The sequence below is a fragment of the Microcebus murinus genome, chromosome 7 (genome assembly GCF_040939455.1).
Source record: "Microcebus murinus isolate Inina chromosome 7, M.murinus_Inina_mat1.0, whole genome shotgun sequence".
Classification (NCBI taxonomy): domain Eukaryota; kingdom Metazoa; phylum Chordata; class Mammalia; order Primates; family Cheirogaleidae; genus Microcebus; species Microcebus murinus.
Window position 1 is genome coordinate 60219093 of NC_134110.1, and position 7277 is coordinate 60226369.

Genomic DNA, 7277 nt, shown 5'->3' on the forward strand with positions numbered 1-7277 from the left:
CATCTTGCTCACTGTGCTGTCTGTGGCTCCTCCTAGGTTTAGCAGCAGACATGGAAAGCAGGGAAGTGAGGGGAAGGAAAGCTTTTGACCTGCATGATTGTCATCTGCCACGGGTACTGTCTTGGTGCACTGGATGTCCAAGGGTGACTCGTGGGACCAGCTTTATCATGGGGGATGTTTCAGATGTACTTCCCTTGACCTGGGAGATGCCTCATTTGGCTGGCCACTAACAACTGTCCCATTAGCACCTGGCTTCTGGTGGGTCCCTCTTTGTTGGGGTCACTTTTCACCCTTCCAGATGGTACTGTTGGGCGTGGAACTTTGGAAAACAATCCACTGGCAGCTTTCTTCTACAGAATCCAATCTGACCTGCAGAAAACCACATTGTTGCCCCACCAAACCCTGGAAATGCTGGGCAAACTTGATTCTTTGTTCCGCTACCAAGTATGTTACTCCAGCCAGCTTCTGGACTTCAGACTTTTTTTTTTCCCCTCCCAGGTGTCAGTCAGTCCCCGAGTATGTAACTGTCTTCCCAAACTTCAGAGAACACCTATCTGTCTCTGAGGAGTCCCTTGAAACACTCCTTAGTCAGTTTAGGATGAGGGGGAGGAATCCTTCTCTCATCCCACATTGGGGCTGGGGTGGGACATGCAATACTCTGATAACTCTCTCCAAAGTGGTCCCCAAGACTGGCCCCTCCAACCTCCGCTTAATTCTTGGCCTTCCTTCTTATAGAATGGAGGTAGTTCGTAGCCAAGGCTGGAGAAATCACTTTGGGGACATCTCATTTGCAAGCCCTGCAGGCATTGTCTAGAATCTCTATTTAGAATGTGGGGGCTCTTCATACCTATTGTTCTCAGATTTGGAGTCTCAGTGGAATCTCAGAGACTTAAAAATCTATTTTAATAAGATATTATATAACTAAAAATGGTTATATAATCATATAATAAAGATGACAAGAGGGGAAGTGTCTGTGTGTGTTTGTGTGTGTGTGTGTAGAACATGTGGTGTCATAAACCCAAATCCACATTTATCATAACAGGGAGGGAGAAGAGAGTGTCTGAAATTGATAAATCAAGAAGAGAGTGGCATAAGCATATTATTTAGAAATATGGTGATAGAAATCTGAAGGACAACCCAAGTAACTGAAAATGCTTGCTTTGGGAAGTAAGACTGTGGATTTGAAGAAGAATGTGAAAATTTACTGCTGTTTTTCATTATAAGCCTTTTAGTACTAATTTTTTAACAATGCATTATTTCAGTAATAATAATAAAATTTAAATGATAAATTTTGCCAAAACCACAAATAAAATATTGTGCAATCATTAAAAAGAATGAGGCAGGCCTGGTGTGGTGGCTCATGCCTATAATCCTAGCACTCTGGGAGGCTGAGGCAGGAGGATCACTTGAGGTCAGGAGTTTGAGACCAGCCTCAATAAGAGTGAGACCCCGTCTCTCTAAGAATAGAAAGAAATTAGATGGAAAAAATAGAAAAAATTAGCCAGGTATAATGGCGTGCACCTATAGTCTTAGCTACTCTGGAGGCTGAAGCAGGAGAATCACTTAAGCCCAGGAGTTTGAGGTTGTTGTAAGCTAGGCTAATGCCATGGTACTCTAACCCAGGCAAGAGAGTAAGATTCTTGTCTCAAAATAAATAAATAAATAAATAAAAATAAATATATAAATAAAATTAAAAAGGATAAGGCAGATCTATGTAAGGATCATAGCTGATGCTTATATAGTATTTAATGAATATCAAGCATAGTCTTAAATTCTGGGCATATATTAACTCATTTAATCTACATATATTAGTGTCCTAGGGCTGCTGTAACAAAATACAACAGTCTGGGTGGCTTAGAACAATAGAAATTTATTGTCTCACAGTTTCTGCAGGCTGAAAGTCAGAAATCAAGGTGTTGGCAGGATTATGCTCTCACTAAAACCTGTAGGAGAAGGATCCTTCCTCGCCTCTTCTATTAATAGCGTCTGGTGACTTCAGACATCCCTTGGCTTGTAGCAGCATGACTCCAATATTCACATGTGTGCACATCTGTGTCTCTGTGTTCAAATTTCCCTTTTTTATAAGGACACCAGTCATATTGGATTAGGGCTCACCCTAATGACCTCATTTTAATTTGATTACTTCTGTAAAGACCCCATTTCCAAATAAAGTCATACTCTGAGGTACAAGAGGTCAGGACTTTAACATATTTTTTGGGAGACACAATTCAACTCATAACACCATGCAGAAAGCCAATGAAGTAAGTGCAATTAGTGCATTTGATTAGTGCAATTGTATAGATGAAGAAACTGGAGCACAGAGAAATTAGGTGAGTTGCCCAAAAATGCATGGCTAATCGATGATGGACTGGAATTTAAACACAGGGACCCTGGCTCTAAACTCCAAATACTGTGCTCTAAACCGCTAGATCACACTCTCTCTACATTAAGTGCACAAAGCAAGGCGAGAGCAATGTGCAGAGTACACTATCGTTGGTGTGAAAAGAGATCGGGATGACTGTTATATACGTGCTTGCATAGGAACAGAACATCTTTGGAAGATACCCCAAATACTGACTGTAGTGTCACCCCCAGGGACAGAAATATGGGAAGAGAGGAGTGAGCCTTTTGTTTAATATACATTCATTTAACACTTTGAAGTTTGCTGGTTGTTTTCGTCTGTTTGTTTGTTTGTTTCCATGTCAGGAATTAATTTAAAATATTTAAATGTAAGCTTTTCCCAGGCTCTTCCTGTGCTGCTGGGCCTGGAGCTGCAAATGCGGGTCTCCATTCAGCAGGATGGGGTTTGTTAAAGTTGTCAAGAATAAGGCCTACTTTAAGAGATACCCAAGTGAAATTCAGAAGATGAGGCAAGGGTAAAACTGCTTATTATGCTCAGAAACACTTGGAGATACAGGATAAAAATAAGTACAACACACCCAAGTACAGAATGATAGTTTGTGTGACTAACAGAGATATCATTTGTCAGATTGCTTATGCCCGTGTAGAAGGGGATATGACAGTCTGCACAGCTTATGCATGTGAACTACCAAAATACGGTGTGACAGTTGGCCTGACAGATTATGCTGCAGCATGTTGTCCTGGCCTGCTGCTGGCCTGCAGCCTCCTCAGTAGGTTTGGCACGGACGAGATCTATGAAGACCAAGCGGAGGTGACTGGACACGAATGCGACGTGGAAAGCACTGACGGCCAGCCTCGGGCTTTCACGCACTACTTGGACGCAGGCCTCGCCAGAACTACCACTGGAAATACAGTTTTGGGGGTCCTGAAGGGAGCTGTGGGTGAAGGCTTGTCCATCCCTCACGGTACCAAGTGATTCCCTGGTTATGATTCTGAAGCAAGGAATTTAACACTGAGGTCCATCGGAAGCACACCAGGGTCAGAATGTTGCAGATTATATGCGTTGTCTAATGGAAGGAGATGACGATGCTTACAAGAAATAGTTCTCGAAATCCAGAAAGAACAACGTTACTCCAGACATGATGGAGGAGATGGAGGAGAAAGCTCATGCTGCTAGATGACATAGTCCAGTCTATGAGAAGAGGCCTAAGAAAGAAGTTAAGAAGAAGAGATGGAACCATCCCAAAATGTCTCTTGCCCAGAAGAAAGATCGGGTAGCTCAAAAGAAGGCAAGCTTCCTCGGAGCTCAGGGGTGGGCTGATGAAAGTTAAACCAAACAGCAATTTTCTTTGAGGATTTTTCAGATAAAGATAATAAACTTATTGACCAAGCAAAAAAGGAATAAAATATAATAAAATAAAATATTTACATTGAAAATGAGAACAAGAGAAATGTCCTTTCACTAACACGATCACCCAAGGCTATAGGGGCTACCTGGATAATGTTTTACGGAGGTACAAGGAATGTATTTGGGAGGAAATGATCTAAGCGTTGGTTCCCAATCTCTTTAGTTGCTTTAAAAGACTGTTATGGTAGCTTTCTTAGTCTGTTCAGGCTGCTATAACAAAAATATCATAAACTGGGTAGCTTATAAACAATAGAAATTTATTGCTTACTGTTCTGGAGGCTGGGAAGTCCAAAATGAAGAGGATGGCAGGTTCTGTCTGGTTGAGGACTCACTCTGGTTCATAGAGGATCCCTTGTCACTGTGTCCTCATATGGTGGAAGGGGAAAGGAGTCACTTTCAGACTTTTTTCAACCTATGAATTTTGGGGGTACACATTCAGACTGTAACAGTGGCTATACAACTTTGAAAGAACCATAGAGTGAAACACTAAGCCATTAAACTTTACATTTATGAGAATCTTTTAATGATATTCGGAAATATGCTTATGATAAAATATTGTGAACTTGTATAGATAGATATTTGGCTGTCTTTAAAACAACACTGTGATCACACCGCTGCACTCCAACCTAGCCGACAGAGCGGGATTACTGTCAATAAATAAGTAAATAAATGAAAACAATGCTGATCTAAAAAACTGAAGAAAATATTCCTAAATATTTGGTTATTTAAGATGAAGGTGGGAAGAATTATGATGATGTTTATTTTCTGCTTTGTTCCTTTTGTTACTGTAGGTCAGAAGACAGCATTTAAAACACTTCTTCTGGTGAGCTGGAGCCGTACCCACATCGACCAATACTGACAGCCACAGCAGAGATTTGATCACAAAATGAGTGTGTGCGCCTCAGAGATTTTTCTCCTTCAAAAGTCAGCCTAGGAATCCGTTTTTCCATGTAGGCCCTTCTACTCATAAACTACCACTTTTCCTAACTTGATTCTTCAATGGGGTCTTTTCAAAGGGGAGCCAGAGGGATGAGGGGTGCTTTGCAGGAGAAGAAAGTGCATGTGTTTTCAGGTTAAAACCAACTTGCTCTGTGTGTCCGTGGGAAAGTTATTTAGCATTCTTATACCTCAGTTTCCCTATTTGCAAAATGGGCATAATTCTTTCACTCATTTAACAAATATTTATTGAGCACCTTCTGTGTGTCATGGACTGTCATAGGTCTGAGAACACGACAATGGCCGAATGAGGCAAAGACCCTGTCCTCGTGAAGTGTGGAGCGGAGAGCAAGGACTCTCTCGCGTGGGTGCTGTGAGGATCAAGTGAATGAATGCACAACTGGAGAATCAGATGTCTTAATCTGATTCAGATCAGATGTCTGTTTAACCCCAGTGACCTCTGAGTTGCTACAGTCACTCAGTCCTTACATCATTAAGATAAAAGTTCCTCTTGCAACGAGAAACCCGGTGGCCTCCCCTTATCTTAAAGGTTGTCACGGGGCTTCCATTTCTCCTTGTCTCCTATGACAGCACTTACTCTTCCATGGATCGCGGCTTTTCATCTCATGTCCTTTCTATGAGGCTCCCTTTCGAGAACTCTCTGCTCCACGGTAGACATGCCCCAGGAAGGCCAGGCTGCGGTGGCTCAGATGTCTTCTCAAGGTTCGAGACTATGGTGGAAAATTACATCTTGGGGAAGTGCAAACAAGAAATCAGAGTCAATATTTTATTAATATATCCTTGTTCTTCACATTTCCTCAGCCACTCCCAGCACATTCCACCCTTCTCCTCAGGCGGACACTGGCCTTTTCCCAGGCCCCTAAGTTCCTGCCTCTTGTTCCCCCATCTCTTCCTGCCAAGCCATTTGCCCCTCACCCCCCAGATCTAGTCGCTCTTGCTATTCAAAGCGAGGGGTGTGAAGTGAGAAGAGGAGCTCACCTTTCCTCCCAGAGGGACCCAAGCGAAATATAACATTTCTCCCCAAGAGGAATTCTGTCTCCGGCTTTTAGGAAAACAACTCTTTTTCTCCCCACCACCGACAGGAGGGAAAGGTTAAGAGCCTGGGACATGGCAGCAGGTCAATAAACGCCGGTTCCTGTCCCTTCCCGTCCTGCCGGAGCCAGTCTGCGTGGCTGTACACACCAGCCTCTGCTTCCGCGTCTTCACCTTCGAAGTGGACGGGATCCACCGCTACACATGGCGTGCTAAGAGCAGGGGCTGGCACGTCAGTGCTCGGTGAATGCTGTTGTTGTTATCAGCTGTTGCACTCGGAACAGCGCTAGTTTCCTTGGGCTGCTGTAGCAAATCGCCACAACCTGGTTGGCTTAAAGTAACAGAAAACTATTCTTTCACAGTTCTGGAGGGCAGAAGTCTAAAGTCGAGGTGTCATCAGGGCCATGCTGCCTCCGAAGGCTGGAGGGAAGAGCCCTGTCTTGCCTCTGCCAGGTTCTGGGGTCCCCTGGCAGTGCTTGGCGTGTGGCTGCAGCTCTCCAGTCTCCGCCTCCGTCATCACGTGGCCATGTAGCCCATGCGCACCTGCGTGTGTCTTTGCATGTCCTCTCCTCGTAAGGACGGCAGTCATATCGGATGTACAGAGTCTACCCTAATCTTGTATGACCTTATCTCAACAATTACATCTACAAAGAGCCTATTTCCAAATAAGGTCACATTCTGAGTTCCTACATGGACTTGAATTTTGGGGGGACGCTGTTCACCCCCGCACAGCTGGGAAGGCCATATCTGAGGTTTAGGCTTCTACGAAATGCCTCTCGGGGCAGAGTGAGCGACCCAATCAATGGGCTTCTCCAGCTCTTTCCAGCTCCCCCACCTCCTGGGCCCCTGGCTGCCTGCTTCACGGGCGGCTAGCCTGCTGCCACCATCACCTGACTCCCAGGCAGTCTGTGCCTTCCTGGAAGGGAGGGCTGGCCCCAGTGCTGCCTCCAGTGGGCCAGAATCCTGACACCTGGACTCAGAAGTCCCAGGAGATATGAGACCTGACCCAGGTAGGGGAATTTTGACCAATGAGATTCAGGAGACAAGAGAAGCTGGCAGAAAAACTGCTTTCCCTTCTTCCCCTCTGCAGACCGGTCCGAGATGTTCTCACTCAACAGAAACAGGGGCTTCCTTCTCAAGAAGCGATGGCCAGCTCAGAAACACACTGTGCTGTGCTTTCCTGGCTTCCGCCTCCTCATTTTTGCTGTCCCAGGACTGTGTCCCCTAGCAGAGGATTTGCCTGTAAGCTTTGCCTCTGCGCTGTTTCCTAGAGAACTCGGGCTTCCACAGGTGCCGTAGACAGCCTCTTCAGGACTAGAGATCAAGACCAGGCTTCCACTAAGGCACAAACCAACACGTATGTGAGAAAGCGAGTGGAAGGGGCTGCCCAGAGCCAGGAATGCACAGCAGCTGGAGCTTGGAGGAGAACAGAGAACTAGAGCCTGTTTGCTGAGCCCCAGCCATGGGGTTACTGAAGCCAAGTCCTGCTAAGCTTTAAGAACACCAAACTCTAACCACA

At 44.9% G+C, this 7277-nt stretch overlaps 1 pseudogene; it reads left to right on the plus strand.

The window, feature by feature from the left end:
• Positions 1–2799: 2799 nt before the first annotated feature.
• Positions 2800–4046, plus strand: LOC105882126 (large ribosomal subunit protein uL18 pseudogene; annotated as a pseudogene).
• The last annotated feature ends 3231 nt before the right edge of the window (positions 4047–7277 follow it).